The 17,985-nt window shown below is 39.9% G+C and overlaps 1 protein-coding gene across 3 annotated transcripts in view; it reads right to left on the bottom strand.

Annotated features, from left to right (window-relative positions):
• MAMLD1 (mastermind like domain containing 1) overlaps positions 1-17,985 on the bottom strand; it is a 245,677-nt gene that overhangs the window by 117,134 nt on the left and 110,558 nt on the right. Inside the window, exon 3 of one of the 3 annotated variants that reach the window (XM_085060304.1) lies at positions 7,123-7,196. The exons of the other annotated variants lie outside the window; for them this stretch is intronic. The gene's annotated coding sequence lies outside the window, so the exon portion shown is untranslated. The remainder of the gene's footprint in view (positions 1-7,122; positions 7,197-17,985) is intronic. 3 annotated transcript variants of the gene reach the window in all.

Below are 17,985 nucleotides of genomic sequence, written 5' to 3'. Positions count from 1 at the left end.
AGTTAACAAGTACATTTTATTGATTTTAAATTTCATTGCTGTCCCTTATTTCCGTAACACTTCAGATAAACTTTTCCCCAGTATTTCTGTGTGTATTTTTCAAAGCTGTACGTCTGTTTTAGCCACATTCACTTGTTCACACTTGGCCACACTCTGCCACATCACAGTTTGCTTATGATCTGAATTTGTTGGTAACAAATTCATCCTCTGGGTTCCTGAGTCCTGCTCCAGCCAATCCCATATGCAACAGAAGTCTCACCTATTCTCCATGTATCAGTTTAATATGAGAGATATTTGCATGGGCACTGGGAGTGAAATTTGGGGTGGGAAGAATATTTATGTGATGAAACCACATGTTACAGACTCTGTTCAGCTCCTGATTCTACCTCTCATGGGCCTTCTTGGTTGTCTCGGACACTCTGCTTTACTCCTTTATGACTTAACTTCCTACCTGTAAAACAGTGAGGATAATCTATTTGGAATGACCAATGCTTGTGAGGTTGTGGAGAAAGAGCCACTAGACAGGAAAGTAAATAGAATGATAAAAAGATCTTTTGCTCTCATCTGTTGGAGTAATTTTTTTTTCCACCTAGCCCTCTTCACAGTACTTGAAAGTGAAAAAAGAATTGTATTTCTCAGTGGGCTAGATAGTCTCAGGGAGAGCATTTATCCATTTTTTAAAAGTATCTCTCATTTCAATTGTCATTCAGTGAATCTGTTTTGTTTGGGGTTTTTTTTCCCCCACTTGTGCGTCTGTTCTACTTCTAGCTTTGTTATCCTGAGTTCAAAAACATTTCCACTCTTACTATTCAGATGGTTTTGTGTTCAAAACTCCAGACATCAGCAGTATGTGACTTGTAACACGACATTTAATATTTTTTCAAGTGTATGTTTCTCTATGGGGCTTTTAAAATTGCTTCTAGTAAAAGCAATCTCTTAAGAGAAAAAAAATATTGCATGGCTGTCTTGTTTTGTATTAGCATGTAAAATCACCTTTCTACGTTTTTGCAATTTTGTGGTTTCTTCTATGACAGTACAGATTAATGAATGCATTTTTTGTTTCTCAGAAAGATCTAATCATAGCACGGAAAGAGAAGAGAAGCCAGTGAGAATCCTCTGATCAGCCAACTCTCCCTAGATCAAATGCTCTCTGTCTGGGAACATCTGCCTTAAAAGATACCACCTGTTCATAAAAAAATACCAATAATAAAGTGATCATATGTCAAATATTGCAAGGAATGTTTAAAAGCTTATAATAATCATTCCTTGTAAAGTAACTAGGTTATAAATTTAAGCTGAAAGTATTACTGAAAAGCCAAAGCGAGTGCATCTGCCTCTGTGGTTGGTATGACAGGATGGTGCATGTAGAGCCATGAGCACATTATAACATTTCATATTTTTAATCAAATCCCATTTTAAGATGTGATGTGTGTTACTCCACTAAAGGTCATTTTAGTTACAGTAGCATTAAGGGTTTTCAATAAAACATTTTAAATGCCAGTTATATAACTGCTTTTAAAACATTTAACAGCCACATTGGTTACATGACCTGAGACAAAGGATATTTTCTCAGCACTTTGATATATTGTGGCTAGATTATCCTTATGGGAATGTTCAGTTCCATAACGGCCTCAGGTCATCCCATAATATGCGGTATAGGATTTTTTTCACCAAAACAATAATTGCTAATGAAGCCAATGGTGATGGAAGTTCAATGACATGGCAGAGGATGGAGACTGCAGTCAATAATAGCAGCAGACATGGGCCAGTACAAGAAGTTCATCAGCACTATTCAAGGACAAGGAGATGGAGCAATAAGGAATGAACACACACAGATCTGGGTCTTAGCACTGCATGGATGTAACAGAAAAATAACTCAGGGAAACAGAAGTTTTTCCTCCCCTGCATTTTCAAGAGTTTTGCACCATTAAAATACGATATAATACAAGATATATAGAATATGTAGGATATAATTTCAGGACTTTCTGCCCAGGTACACCTGGGCACATACAGAGATACACCACTCCATACCACTCCTTTAATTTTGAGGCAAGGGGATGCTGTGGGATGAATAAGCTCCACATGATGTACAAGAGACTCCTGCCAGATCTTATTATTGAGGGTAGACAGCTATTTCCTGTTAGGTTCTCTGCAGAAAAATACCACTGGAGCAGCATTTTCAGCTGTGGCATCTCTCCTGCCAACTCTCAGATGCTGGATCTCACTCCCAGACCCAGCAACCTTTTTGACTCACAATCCACGTGGAAGATCATCATGAGCCAGTGAACAGGACACATTTCTCTCTGTTTCTTTAATTTTTTTTTTTGGTCTAACTTATGTCTTTGGGTTCTGGGTTCTTGTGGTTAAAGCCACCTATCCACATATTCCTATGCAATCCTGGACTGTGGAGCATGGATGTGGTTGGCAGGGGGTTCCAGCCATGCTTGAAGACTTCTGTCTCCTCAAAGTAAAGCAAGTAGAATTTTTTTTTTAATAAAAAGAAAAGACTCATTGCAAAACAAAAATAAAAATAACACATTATTATTTTCTGCTGCTCTGAGCAGGAGTTACTTGATGACCTTCTGAGTGCCTGTCCAGCATGAATTATTCTAAGAAAATGTGTATATTTGTTGAAAAGCAATATCAGCAAACCCAACAGTGGCAATACTTTTTCACTGCTCTTAGGCATCATGTCTTTCTCAGTGACTTCAGGTCATAATGAAATTAAGAAGTTTCTGTGTTTCAGAATAATATCTTCCACAGCCAATTTTATCACGAGCCAACGAAATAAATGTTTCCAAAGTGAACAGCTGGCATCTCTTTTCATAAAAGATTCCCTTTTAGAACACTATTTCCAAACAATATTACAGTGGCTCCATTCACATGGCTATAGTTAAGGCTGTGTCAATACTTCTCTTATAAACCTTGTTTTTCAAGGGTTTATAACTTTACAGCTGAGCCATAATTAGCTGGGATTTGAGTTAAGGCACAAGAGTTCAGTCTGTCTGTGACAGCATTTTTGCTAATATTAATAAAATCAGTTTTAAATCATAGAAGAGTAAAACATCCTAATTTATATGCAGAAAATGGATTCTTGAAAATTCAACAGCTTTGATTTTAAAAAAGGAATTTTGACAAGTGATTAGAATATACTACAATCTCCCTATTTTTTGTCTTTTTAAAAGAAAAAGAGAAAAAAAAATCACTTTAGAAACTCAGTTTGACAAACATGGAAATCCAAAATCAAAGTGGATGGTCTCTCCCTAATTTATGTTGTTATGAAGAATGGGTACAATGGTCTCATTAAAAGACACAGAATCAAGCTTGTGTTCTGTGGCTTTACTCAGTTCTTGCTGGCATGTAAGCAGAGTTTTTAATACTTGATCATTTTGCTTGAGTATTTTATGACAATACCAATTTGCATGCTGCCTGTGGTTTTATGGTCACTTCAGTCTCAGCTCATAGCCTGTCTTTCTGCATCCCCTGTTTCCAAAGCCATTCTTCATTACAGTACAAAACAAGCACCTCCTGTTTCCCATTCCACTCATCCTCACCTGGGCTCCACTGCCAGCCCAGCTCACCCTTTCAGCATGATCCACGCTGGTTTCTGTTGCTGGGGCTCTCCTGCCTGCAGCAGGATTGTGTGGCAAGGAGAGCCAGATTGGTTCACTCCCTGTGTATCTCAATGGCAATGTCTGCTGGCCATCTCCAGAGAGAAGAGTGAGGAATACTTGCAGTGCCATCCAGGGTGGGTATAGCCAAGGACCTCTTTCACTGAGATTCAGTGAAAGTTAATGCAGTGGACCCTCTGCATTAACACAACTACAGGACACTCCTTCCCTTTTCTTCCCTGTGTAGGCACTGTCAGTGTTTTCCTCCTTCTTCCCTTACCAGTCAGTCCTTCATACAACCCGAGTTTGGTATCATAATCTTGGTTAAGTCAGGAGACTTTTCTGAACAGAAGGATAATTGGGGTGATTTGGAAATACACCTATTTTAGCATAGTATGTTATCTCTAGTGATGCTGAACAGGGCAAAAGGGATAGGCTTTCACCTCAGTGTTACAACACTGTGGAAACAAACACAAACCTTTAATACTAGAGTGCAAACAGCAGCCACAGAGCTCTCCTTGTTACCACTGCTGACTGATCTGTATGGGAGTTGCAGGCTAGGATGACTGTATCCCTCTCAGGCCACAGTTAACTGTATTACACCGTCAGAAACCTTCCTGAATTCTGTGGCCATCACCTTCCATAAAAACATGAAGTTAAAATTGTTTCTTTGAATTCAAATGGGATCAATACTTCCCAGGAGACAGATGGGGTTTTCTTTTCCACACTGAAAAAAGAATCAGTGTCTGGAGTTCTGGTTTAAAGTTTTCATTCAGCTACAGGAAAACACCAGGAAAAATCAGCAGACACTGGGCACCTGCTTTTTTTCCTTCATCAGCCCTGAATCTTAGAATTTGATATTTATATAATGGGAGCTTGCTCTTGCTCTTGCATGAGCTTTTTAAACTACACAGTCTGGCTCAGGCAAGAAGGCTGTGTTTATTCTTTTTTGGAGCTTTTTCATTTTTACTTGTAGCTGAATCCTCTAGGTCAATTGTATCTGCAGGGGTGGGAGAGGAATTTAATTGCTTTTACTTCCTACCTTCATCTCAGGGTGACCAGTCCATTAATAATGCACAGGAAGCAACTAGGAAATGCATGGTAGATTAGGGATTAATTGATATTTGGAAAGATTTCAATCCACATTTGAAGGAAAAGGTTATGCACTGTAGTCCAGCTCTAGTTACTATGTGCATTTGATTATTACTTCTTACAGCCCTGCTTCTTCTGGTTTTAGATCTGTTTCCCCCTTTCCTCGGCCAACAAAGCTTTTACAAAAATTTCCTTGTTTGTTTCTTGCTAGAGGTATTTGCTACGTTTCTGATACACACTACCCAATATAAAATAAACATATATCTTTCTCTGTATTTTCCAGTAACTATGTTTTTTTTTTTCTGCACTGACACCACCCACAGTTCCATTATGAACAATTTGACTTTCCAAAACCTTATTGATTTCTCTGCTTGGAAGGTACAAGATTAATAGCTTTAGAGGCAAAAGTCCTTCAATCCTTTCACTGAGTAGATGCTGCAAGCTTGTTTCAATGCCTGCTGATGTGCTTCAGCACATCACTTTTAGTTAGAAACATGAGTGAGGCACTCCTCAATACAACTAGGCACTAAAATACAGGAAACAGATGGGTAATTCCAGTGATGTCAGGGCAGGAAGGTATGATTTAGTTGGCTTGAAAAGGATGAGCCTGACACCTTGACTTGTTTTGCCATAGAAATGATAATGACTTCAGTAACTTCCTTAGTCATTTTAGAGGCTGCAGAACAGCTAATATTGACACCCATAAAACTAGTAACTACTGGTAGCAGAACTTGAGTCTAGCTGTCAGGAGCAAGGGATGAGGGTAAAGAACAGAAAACCCAATAGAAAAGATATATTAAATTCTTTTAAGACCTTGAGAAATTCACCATCTTTTCCCAATGCTAGTTACATTAAAAATACACCAAAGTAAGGAATGTAACATAAATGTCCAGTTACAAGCACTTTGATAATGTTAGGTGAATTGGGCAAAGACCTTTTGAGGACCCCTGGTGTTACAGCAGCTTTTATGATGGTATTTGAATTTGAGAGTAATGGATTCTTCTAAGCAGCTAAAGCCAGACAATTTGGAAGAGTTTCAAGGCTGCTAAATGCACACTGCAGAGAATGTAAAATTTGAGTGGCCACCTCAATTTAGGATTAAAATGTCAAAGGAGAGGTAGACCTGCCTTTCATATATGGTACCATGAAGTATTTGGAATGCTAATCACGGAAACACTTAAGTACTTTTGTAGTAAACTGCCCCTTTGGGAGCAGAGCTAGACTAGTTACAGAGTCTGTCAAGATACAGTAAGTGAGTAAAGAAACAGTGATGATGACTCTCCTATGCAGTAATCGGTTGGGATTGGAGAAGTTCATCTCTTGAGCTAGTAAAAGTCACATCATAAGTGACTTTCATTGTCTACCAGTGAGTTTTTTGCGCTCCCAATGCAGTTCTGTTTTAATTCTCTCTTTGACAGACCAAGAGAAAGGGAAAGCCATTGAAATATAAAAAGTATCTCAAAAAGATGCCCTGGAGGAATCTTTGCTCACCTCACCATATCACATGGTCATAACAGCTCTGAAAATGCCACCTTTTGTTATTGCAGGATATCTCAATCTAGGCCTGAATGTTATTCAAATACTCCCTGTTTAATGAGTAAGAGCAGTAAGCAGCATATGCTATGTTACAGTATTAAATTAAAAAATATGCTATTTACAACTATTGTTAGCAGTTTTCAAATCCCTTTAGTATTTTTCCTGTATAGAGGTATTTGGGGGATTTTGCTAATTCTGGTTTTATGAACATATTTGGTGAAGGTTATCTTAGATTCATCTCTTAATCTAGGAGACTGTGCAAGCACTATTTGCAAGCACTGATTTATCTGCTTTGATTCATTAAATAGATGAAGAAAGAATGTAAACTGTAGTGGTGTCACAATGGGGTAGTTATGCTTTATTTTAATTAAAATCAGGATCTAAAAAATATTTTATTCAGTGGCTATCTACCTGGGCGTGCTTGGCCTAGTTTCTTCAAGTACCTAGAGATTCTGCTGAAGCCTTCGTTTGCTCAATCTGCCAAATCCACAGAGCTGCATTCTGTGTACAGCTCAGGCTGCAGGCACATTTTCAACCAAAAGAATGTGAATTCTCTGGTCACAAGCATTTGCGTAAAGCCTGTATTGCTTTTATACAAATCTGCTCTACTTTCCACAACTTCCAGGCTCTGCACCTTGCTGTGGTTGCAAGCTTCCCCTGTAACATTTGAGGAAGGAAGACTCCACAAACTTCCATTTCTATTTTACTTTCCACTCAATCTCTGCAGGAGCACAGAGATAGTCATGGGCAAATCTCTGGCTCCAGCGAATTTGCTGACCAAGAATCACCAAAAAACCCAATGAAACTTGTGAAATCATCACAGCACAAAGCAATACAAGTTCTTTCAAACAGAGGAATCAAAACCTAAAGAGAGTTTCCTTACCTTTGGTGAAACTCCCAACTACATGGCTTATGGCTGTGCCTCTGTTCTTAGTCATACCCAACATATTCTGAGTTCTGCTGGAGAAAGTGATTGTAATTACCAATCAAATAAATATGAGTTTCCATCTCAGCTTATTTTTCATTTTAGTTGGCAGTGATCTCATCCCTCTCAAAACCAGTTGCATATTGCCTTGGAGACTTCAGGTTACCTGGATGTTGCTAGGATGCACCATTTGCCTGATTCTCTCTCCTTTTCCTCAGCCACATTTCCCAGTCTCTATGCTGTTCATCCATTTGGATATTGCCATTCTGTACCCCTATGCTGGGAAGTTCCTAAGTGGACATGTGGCTTACCTTCCTTCTCACTGCACAGTGCTTATCTTGAAACACTGAATAGATAATATGTTGCTGTGCATTTGTTTTCCCTAGATGGGCTGTGTTGGCCTTTTGTGGGAAATGTTGCAAACAGACCACAAATGAAGTTGATGTGAAACTGAGAAAAGTAGGTGGACAGGATTTCATATGGATAAATTGAGAGGGGATGTGGAAGACAGAACAATCTACTATCTAAACTTCTATACAATCAATGCAGTTTATCTGATTGACCTGTATTACCATTGGCAGCAAAAAGCTCCAGCTGGGAAGTCCTTGTTGGTACTGACAGAAAAGGGAAATGGAGTGAAGAAACTTGAATTAACAGAATTGAAAAAATAAGTAGCCCAACTACCTTTTCCTTCCTAATCATCATGTTTTAATACAACAGAATAAAGTGGCATATAAAAGGGTAATGTGCATTTTCTTCAAGGACTTGTTGAAACCCATAATACAGTATCTTTGTAATTTACTGGTAATATGTACACAATATAAAGGATCAGGAGCACAGTACTATCACTATATTTAGAGATAATGCTGCTTTTCTTTCATAGGCTTGATATAAACTTTGATTACATAGCATTTCTTTAATTTGCTGCTATTCAAGAAAACCCTTAGAGCACTGCAGCAAGCAATGCCTCTCTTTTACATTTGCATTTTTTAATTTGCATTTTTTAATTTCCCAGACTGCAGCTCCACACCTACACAGGCTTCCCCTGTGGGAGGGAAGAGAATATATTTCAGTATGAATGATACTGTTTCTCTTCTCAAATAGCTGTAATTATTAATTCCAGAGATTTACAAAAAAATCACTTTGCTACTGTTTCACTTAAGTGTGTAGGGTTTTTTCCCTAACTAACATCAGATGCCAATCTATTGCTCCACTGGTACCCATTTTAAATAGGGCAGCCAAGCAAAAAGTTCAGACTGCTCAAATGACTGGCTGCTGCTCTCAGCAGCCTGCTCGTGCATTCCTTGCATACCCCAAAATGACACTGAGTGCAAGAGGAGTTTGGTGCTTTTAAAGGAAGAGCCATTATGTCCATAATATGTTAAGCCCCCCGTGGCACACTAATGGCAAGAATCTAGACCAGGTTACTCAGTACAGCAGACTATTTACTAACCACCAGGGACCAGTTTAGTCAATACCTTTAAACGTGTACTAAACCCTGCGTTGTAGGAGCTGGGCTATGTGCCTGTGACCTGGCTGATCTGCATTGTAAACCCCACTGTGCCTCTCCTGGATGGGCACCTCAACCTGGATCTCTTCCATCTTTTAAGAGTGTCAGGCTCTTTTGAAACATTCAGAAAGGTTATGACAGTAATAACCTATAAAGCAATGGTTATGTCACTCACATGGTGGGTGACAAAGTTAGGACATCTCATCAAGTAATTCAGCCACTGGTAATTCACTGCATAAAACACAAACTGTAGCAGTAACACTGGAAGAGACTGAGAGAGCCCACAGCACTCAAAAAGCCTGGTGGGCAGAGCCCTCCTGAGACCTAAATTTAATTCTATATGCCAGATTTAGGAGAGGGACATTTAGTTTTCCATTTCCTAGAAGATGTCCAATTAACAGAAAAAAAAATGCTCTCTCCTTCACTCTGTTTGGTAGGAAAGAGTCAGCTTCCTTTGAGTATCAACCTTCAAGAGAAATTTCAGAATCCCAGGTCACACCTATGCATTCAGAGGCCAGGGCTGTCCTTCCCTGGGGCATCTGCTCCTGCCTCACCCACCGATTCCCCTTTCAATATGCTGCCTCCTGGGACTGTCATTTTTAACTTCTCCACCTGGTCCTACTTTGCAGGCAGAATCAGTGCCTAAGTTGGATTTCTGTATCTCACACAGAGTCTTGTCTCTGAAAAGCCTGGGATGCTAAATCTGAGGTATGACATAGAGAGAGAAGGCAACAAGCAAAATTAGACCTGGAAAAGACATGGCAGCAGCAGGGCAATGGCTTTGTTCAGGAATTTAGCCAAGCACTAATGCCTGTCTATTGGAGAGTATCTGTGTCTAGAACAACTCCATCCACAGGCCAAGGCAAAAAAATGAATTATTTATTTGACTTTCTCTATCCAGAACCTTGCAAAAAAAATTTACAAACACAGTGTCTTCCCAAGACTGAACGTTTGCTCACATAATATGGTGGGAGAAAAAAAAAGAACTTGGAAGACTTAATGTAACAGTACCATCTTGCAACACCTGCCATAACAATATTTTATTTGTCAGTCTTTTCTTATCCTGTGTCTCTTGAAGCTTGGCTAGGTTACTGCATCAAAGGGCAGGAGTAATAGTATCATTCCAGATAAAAGAGAAAGAGAGAAGTGTGCTGTACACAATCTGTCCATCATGTCACCTCACAGTTACATTAACCAAACAGGCACCACATCTATGAAGTGTTTACAGGCATGGCAATCCCTGTCAACTGCAGCTTCTTCTCAGGTATAGGAAAAAATGCTCCACTCTTATGTGGTACCTGTAATTCAAAATGCTGTACACAGATTAATTAATGGAACGTTCTTTATTCACATCAATACTCTGAGTCAGAGAAAGATTAAATAAATGACAAAGCACAACATTTAATAGACACAGGAAGGAGCAGAGCCATAAACAACACTGAACTCCTGGATTTCAGAAAAAGCCCCAAACCCTACTCTAATGCACCTATTTAATTTCCCTTTCTTAAAGCATATGTTTCAGGCAGCAAATTCTGCTGTGCACAGCATTGAGCACATCATCAGCTCTTTGCAAGTACTGAACTGAATAAATAATATTATCTATAATCCCAGTACCATGTCCTAAACCACTAAAGCTATTGCAATTTCAAACCTTCATATTTAACTGACTTTGGTAAAGATAATTCTGAAAGCTGGACTATCTTGGTACGACTAATTAATATGTAATAATAATGATAATCATGACCAATAATGCTGCTTTAATAAGGATTTAATCCTACAGATCATTTTATGAAAGCACTTTGATAACAATGATTATTTATTCTTTCAGTGTGTTTTTCATGCTAGCAACTTCAAGTACCAAGCTAAAGAAATAAAGATACAAAAAAGAACAAGCTTATGAGACTGCTAATGTGCCGATCTTATTTAATAAACCTTACCAAATATAAAACTGTAAAGGATACTCTCTTGGGAGAGGGGAAAAAAACCCCAAACATAAAACCCCTTGAGGCTAAGTCAGCAGGATTGAATTGACCTGTGTATCACTGTCATTTCCATTGTCACTCTGGCAAACAAAATAAAATAATAAATAGCATTTAGTGCACTGTGGGCTAGGCTGTCAGCTGGTGTAAAGAGGTGCATTGGCATTAATCTAAAGGAGCTGTGCATCTAGCCCAGCATTTTCAATAGGCTGCATAAGCATAAGAAAACACCTAATATATGCTGTCCATGATGACTTCAACACCCAGCAGAGGAAGGATATGTACCATCAATGCTCACATCCTCTGGTGATAGTGGATATACTTAGCTACTTAGCTGGATTGGGCACACAGATCTGTTAGGGGCTTTTTTGGCTGTGGGGCCAAAGATTTAAGTTCAATAGAAGTGCCTCTTGCCTTCCTTCTCTCATGTTCCCGCTCCTGCAGCTAAACCAAAGCCTTTGGTATGACCAAGTTAGAATTTCATAGATATTCATAGCAGGCCAATAGAAAGAAGTCATCTGGTCCAAAAAAGTCCTCCATAAGGGATCCTTTTAGCCTGCAAAGCATTGCATAGGCAGCATTTTGCCAAAATAGCTTAGGATGGAAATCACCTGAGCTGGCACAATTTATAGCAGCAAAAGAAATATTCTGCAGGATGGTTTATATAATTAAAGAAGTCTGGTTAGCAATACAGGCAGTTTCTACACACCATACTAAATCCTTATCAAGAAGTTTTTATTGGTTTGAATTCCCTGGCAAAGTCTTGGTAGTAGAGATCAATTGTGAGAGATCTATTAATCAGCAAAGGTCTCTCCTGGAAGGTGAAATTACTTGAGTTGAATTGCTTTCTACTTAAAAGAGTCCCCTGAATTTGTTCCTACCTGGCACAGATTGCTCCAGTAGCAATGTGAAACCAGAAAGAAATGGGTTATGGGATGCACAAGAGAGAAGTCCCCAAGAGGAGGTTTACTGAGACATGATATATAAATGGAAATCATCCACAGTGATTTGCTCATGGGTTCCACAGCAGTGTCCACATGCTGGAGCCAGGGATGTGGACAAAGGAGTGTCCAGCCTCAGGTGTGAGATAGGGAGAGAGGAGTGAGTCTTTGGAAGAAAAGCTGAAGGAACTTACTGCAGGGATATTCTGCAGCTCTTCCTCTTCATAATCATATTTGCTCAGGCAGTTTAGGAAATGATTGCACAGAGAAAGATACAAAAGAACAAAAAAATGATGCCAGGTAAAGAGGAGCCCTCTGATAAAAGAAAAACTCAGGCCATGGCCAGAGAAAATACATGCTGGTAAGAAATAGCTGGCGTGTTTTGAATACATACTATATAAACACTGTCTGAGGTTCATGGAAGTCCTGAATGGAACAAACTATCTCTTTGTTAAGGGGATGAACAATATTTCATTCCAAATAACTATCAAGAGTAGCCTCCAGCCACAGAAAGCAAATCTGAATAGGAAGAGATCTTAGCAGATCCAATACAGGCTTTCTACACTACTGGTCGATCCTTCTCCAAACTAATTTGTGAACAAAGAGAACAAAGGGCTGGATGTTTCTCTGGGGACAGTCATATTTTCTAACTGAAGAGTAAATTATGTTGAATGAGAATACAAAGTCATAAAACATAATCAGGCTATTAGCTAGGTAAGAATTGTGGGGAAGATACAGTACTCCACACTGCATTTCTAGTGTTACATATGATAAGTAGAGACAATAGGAATCAGCGAGAAAAATTGGCATGCAGTGATTTTCTTCCCTGGGCCTCCTGCAATTTGCAGAACTCTGCAGAATTTCTTGGGCTGCTTGGTCAGCTTTCTCTTTTGCTGAAAGATACTTGGATTTCAATGCTAACTACCACTGCTACAAAAGGACGGTAGTTATAAAAGGTTGATTTGCAAAAATATTTATAAATTCTGCAGCTTTCTATTTTTAGATGTTCAATTTAAGGCTTCTGGTGGCTGCAGACATCTGTCTTGTCAGAGATTTCTCTGTGGTGCTAACAGAAGTGAAGACTTAGATTCATCATGAAATGGGAACTGGGACTTTGATTCTACAGAAAATAGAGCCCAGAGGAGAATCATAAACACACACACACATGCACATTTTCTTTGCATATAAATGTTTCTGTTATTCCCAGGATTGTTCAGCAGTGGAAATAAATAGGAATTTTGTTAGGGGTTTCCAGTGGGATCAAGATGGAGCCTGGCTCCATCTTGAAAGAGTCAGTAAGTTTTCAGGACACCAGCAAGCCTAGAACTATAAAATCTTGCATGGGAAAGACCTCTAAGATCACCAAGTCCAACAGTTAACCCAACACTGCCAAGTCTACCACTAAACCATGCCCCTAAGTGCCACATCTCCACATCTTCTAAACACCTTCAGGAATGGTAACTCAATCACTTTTCTGTTCCATTGCTTGACAGCTCTTTCAGAGAATGAATTTTTCCCAATCTTAAATCTAAACCTCCTCTGGCACAATTTAAGGCCAACTCCTCTTGTCCTATTGCTTGTTACCTGAGAAAAGAGACCAACTCCCACCTGGCTACAACTCCCTTTCACGGAGTTGTAGAGAGATATAAGGTTCCCCCTGAGCATCCTTTTCTCTGGGCTGAGTCCCCCCAGCTCCCTCAGCTGCTCCTCATCAGCCTTGTGCTCCTGACCCTTCCCCAGCTCTGTTCCCTTCTCTGGACACACTGCAGCCCCTCAATGTCTCTCTTGTTGCGAGGGACCCAAAACTGAGCACAGGATTTGAGGTGTGGCCTGATCAGTACCCAGCACAGGAGGACAGTCACTGCCTTGGTCCTTCCTCTCATCTCAGCTTGATGCCATCCACAAACTGACTGAGGATGCCCTCAGTCCCCTTGTTCAGATCATTAATCAAGATAAGAGAACTGGGCCCAGCACCCAGCCCTGGTGCACACCACTGCTGACAGTCCCAGATGGAACTCCATTCCCCACCACTCTCTGGGCCTGGCCATCCACACAGATTTTTACCCAGTGAACAGTGTACCCACCCAAGACATGAGCAGCCAGTTTCTTCAGGGAAATGCTGCAGGACACAGTAACAAAAGTTTGGCCCTTCTAATTTTCTCCCTGCATAACCTCATGACATCCTTGTAGTCTTCCTGAGCTGTGTGCCCCTTCTTCCAAAGGTCCTAAACTCCCCTTTTGTTCCTGAGTTACAGACAAATTTCTCTTTTCAGCCAGAACAGTATTCCTCACGAACCTGTCTTTTAATACATGGGGACAACCCGCTCCTGTACTTTTAAGATTTCATTCTTAAAGTATGTGTAGCTCTCCTGGACTCCTTTTCCCTTCAGAACTGCCTCCCGAGGGACTCTGCCAACCAGTCTCCTAAACAGGACAAAGTCTGCCCTCCAGAAACCCAAGCGTGTCTGTTTGTCTGACTCAGTTGTTGCTGTTCAGCCTGATGTGAACTCCTGAGGTTTGTGTTCCCTTTCACTCAGCTTGTGTTTCAGCAACACACAGCTTAATATATATGCTTAACCATGTACTCTTGGTTAATGGTTCCCTGTGCAGTTTATCAATGCTCTCCTCAGTTAATCTCCATTTCTATATAAATCAGAATATCATCTGAAGTAAAATTAAAGTTATCAGAAGCTCGTTTGCTCAGTGTTTCTGCTAGGACACCAAAGTCCAAGACTTGAAAGGGAAAGGAAGGATTATCACAAATAACATTTTCACAAAGGCTGGAGAGTGTATCATGCACAGAGCAGAGATCATGGAAGACTTCTCCCGGACTCTCATCAACACCATATTTGAACAAGAGAAATGCAAAAGAGGGAGGCAAAACCTGCATGCATGTCAGTGGAATGATCAGCATGTGTGATAGGTGTGTTAGTTATGAAAATTCTACTAGCTAGGAGAAGGCTTTAGAACAGCAGAGTCTAAAAATGTGATTATTTGGGCTATAAAGGATAGGAGGTGCTGGAAAGTTCTGGAGTACATGGAAAGAATATTAAAGCACAGCAACTAGGAAAACTTTTTGGAAAAATCACCCTGCTTAAGGGACTAAACTCAGGCACGGTTCATGAGGTAAGCGGTGTGCTTCTGCCATCAGCAATGTACAGGGCATGGAAGACAAAATTAAGGTTAAGAATGAGTTGGTAAAAACTGGGAGAACACCTTCTAGACTTGGATCCAATCATGTGGTTAATGACATGGTGGATTTTGATCAATTTGATTTGCATGCTGCAGCTTCTGTTACAAAATCCATCACAGGATATAAAATACTTTGTTTGTTCTTGAGATTTCCATTTTTCCTTTCCTATAAGGTTCAAAAGAATCTTTTACTCGTGCTATTTTGCTCATACTATACTTGAAAGCACAAAAATGTGAACTGTTTGTTTATCCTCAGGGCAGGTGCTCTGTAGATTATCACAGTCAAGCTTTGTTGTTCTGCACTACAAAGTCTCCAACCTTGACCTGAGAGGTTGTTTTTTCCCATTTCCCCACCCTGTGAGAAAAGGAAAAACAGAGTGAAGATGGAGAAATCATTCTGTATTCTAAGCTAGTGCTCTGTCTTGCTTTTGTAAAGCCTTTGTTGTACATAAACATGAACAAGTTTTCTAGTTACCTGTACCTGGTGTTACTCAGTACTGAAGCTGGTCTGGGGCTGGAATCACTGTCTTAGTGTGGGTAGAAAATCAGAAGTGCAGGCTCTTGTGGGGAATTCAGCAGTGTTAATTGTATGACTTGGCAATACTCAGGGGAAACCTTGCAGGTGACATGTAAGGAAATAACACACATATGTCTTACTTCAATATGAAGGAAACCAGAGTGCTCATCTCCCTGCACAATCTGCTGACAACTTTACCCTTACATTGAATGATGACACACAGGTGGAATTATCTTGTTCCATTAAGGATCTTTTAGAAGAACATATATAACAACAAAAGTCTGCAAAGGGTTTTTCCTCCCAGACAAGTATCGTACAAATCCTAAATCCTGGCGTTTTTTCAAAGGAGTAAATCTTTAAAAAATAAAAACTATTTTCTATTTATTGGTGTGTAGGGAAAATTAATACAGTAAATTACTGCTCCAATCCCCTCCTCTGGCATGATCTGTGACACAAGTTAAAAAAGCAGACTGCAGCTCAAAACAGGAGGTGCAAAGGTGACTTTTGAAATCCCCTGATCCCAGCCTAATTGCTAGACAGTCCCCAAGCATAAGTTAGAGCAGCTTCCAGCAGCAGCAGCATCTAAACATGCCTTTTGTTCCAGTCCAAAGCCCATCAGGAACCAGGCCCCAATACCACAGGAGTATTCTCTGGGAAAAGAATTAATAGGTTCCAGAGCCATTTGCTTCATCAGCCTGGAGAAAGCCCCATTTAACTCTTTGTATAACATCAGTGTTGGTAGTTTTGACCATATCTGGTGAAAATATACCATAGTGGCTGCTATTCATAATTGCACATTTCTATAGTATCTAGTTAAAATATCCTCCTGATAATCCATGAGTGACCTTTTCATTATCTGAGTCTGTGAAAGTTTCTGCTTTTTTGTTTTTCTGCAGAAATTTAAAATTAATCTCAGGTCTATAGACCTCAAACTATATCTAATAATCTTGGAAAAATTTTCTCAGGCCCAGATGGACATTGCCTTAAAGCTTCTGACCAGACTGGTTAAATGGCTAAAGCATAAATATATCCCAGATGTTACCATGGATGTTTGTCTTGATTAGTCATTAAACTTTGATATGCATAGATACTTGGCACCAAAATACATTTTCTTAAAATTCTTACCAGTGGAAATTTGACAGTTATGAATACCCTTTTTCCTATGAATACTGAAATGTGGCAGTTATCAATACATAGGGCCACTGGGTTTACACAGGACATTCACATATGAACAAGGGAAATATTTATTTATCATGAGAGACAGAAATATCTCCCCGATTTCCTGCAGTGACAGAAGGGCAGATGGGAGCAATGGTTGGATTCTGATCACATGAAGTCACAGCTTGCAGGAATGAGTACATGGGTGTAAAAATGACATAGGGCTAAAAGCAGTCTGCAATGGATCTTGTTCTAAAATAAGACTTTTGTTGACCCTTGTATTTTAAAATGAGTCAAAATGGAAACTCTATTAGTACAAAATGTAGAAGTTAAATTGTTTCATGCTTGTAGGTTCCTTTGATAAAAGGAACTGTCCTAGTTGCAATAAAAAACCCTAAACCAACCCCATCTCTATTTATACTTTGGCTATTCCATGTCCTTCTCTGGGAGGACCAATATTCCAGCACCACATAATCAGGTGGCTGGCAGCTGAGCACCACTGTGCTCAATATTCATTAGATGTGAAAAAACCAGAAACTGTGTCAAGGAAATCTCCATCAGCTGTGCTCTGTATCTTAAAACTACGAGCCCCAAAGTGTTACTTTTGAATTCTTGCAGGGTTACAGGGCTCCGAAATAAATCAACTCCGCCAATTGTGAAACACTCTAGAGCATGTATTGGAAACAATCACTGGTTTGGGTTTTTTTTTTTTTAAATGACAGATTAACATGTCTAGTAACAAAGTTCTGCTCCTTTCCTTAAGCAATCTGTAAGCAATTCCACTCAGCCTTGCAGTGAAGGATTAGGGTCTTCTTCTGAATATCTTCCAGCAAGCCCCACCAGCCTGCTTCAGACTGATTCTGATCTTGCACAGCAAAAAATAAATGTAAGTATACTGTATCAGAGGTACTTTGGTGCATGTCCAAAATTAGGCTCCAGCTGCAGACCTGTGTATTTTTATGCTAAGAAATCCTAAGTTGGGCATGCAGAAGAGCTGTGCTGGAGGGGCCAGGGAAGAGTAATATTTGAGTACAGTAACTCAGCCACACAATCCAGTTTCTACTGACTTCTACTGGTGCTTCTGATGTTTGTCTCAGTGCTGTCAGCATGCCAAGGCACCATTGGGGACACAAAATCAGGAGGGCAAAGGCAACTGTCATGTCTCACTAAGCCTTCTATGAATGACAGTAGATACCTGTCCCCCAAAAAATTGGAATCTCTTTAGATAGAGCTGCCTCTTGGTGTGGTTAAGTGGGGTCCGCTGTGTTGAAGTGAGTGAAAGGTCCTTCTTGGCTGTAAACAGTGTATGAGATCATACCCAGACATGCTCGAGAGAAAGGTTCTAATTATTTCTAGTACTCTCTGCAGAAAACACCTAGAAAAATCCTCAGTAGCTGCAGTGACCACAGCCCAGCTATGTGTGCACTGTCCTCACCCCAAACAAAAAACATGGCTCATGCCTGTGGTACTGGCCCAGCACCAGACTGCTCAAGGAATGGAAGAACAAATCTGGGTGAAATTATT

Source organism: Lichenostomus cassidix, chromosome 4A, assembly GCF_008360975.1.
Source record: "Lichenostomus cassidix isolate B80296 chromosome 4A, HeHo_3.0, whole genome shotgun sequence".
Classification (NCBI taxonomy): domain Eukaryota; kingdom Metazoa; phylum Chordata; class Aves; order Passeriformes; family Meliphagidae; genus Lichenostomus; species Lichenostomus cassidix.
Note: the sequence above shows the minus strand (reverse complement) of the source record. Positions and strands in the feature narration are given on the sequence as shown.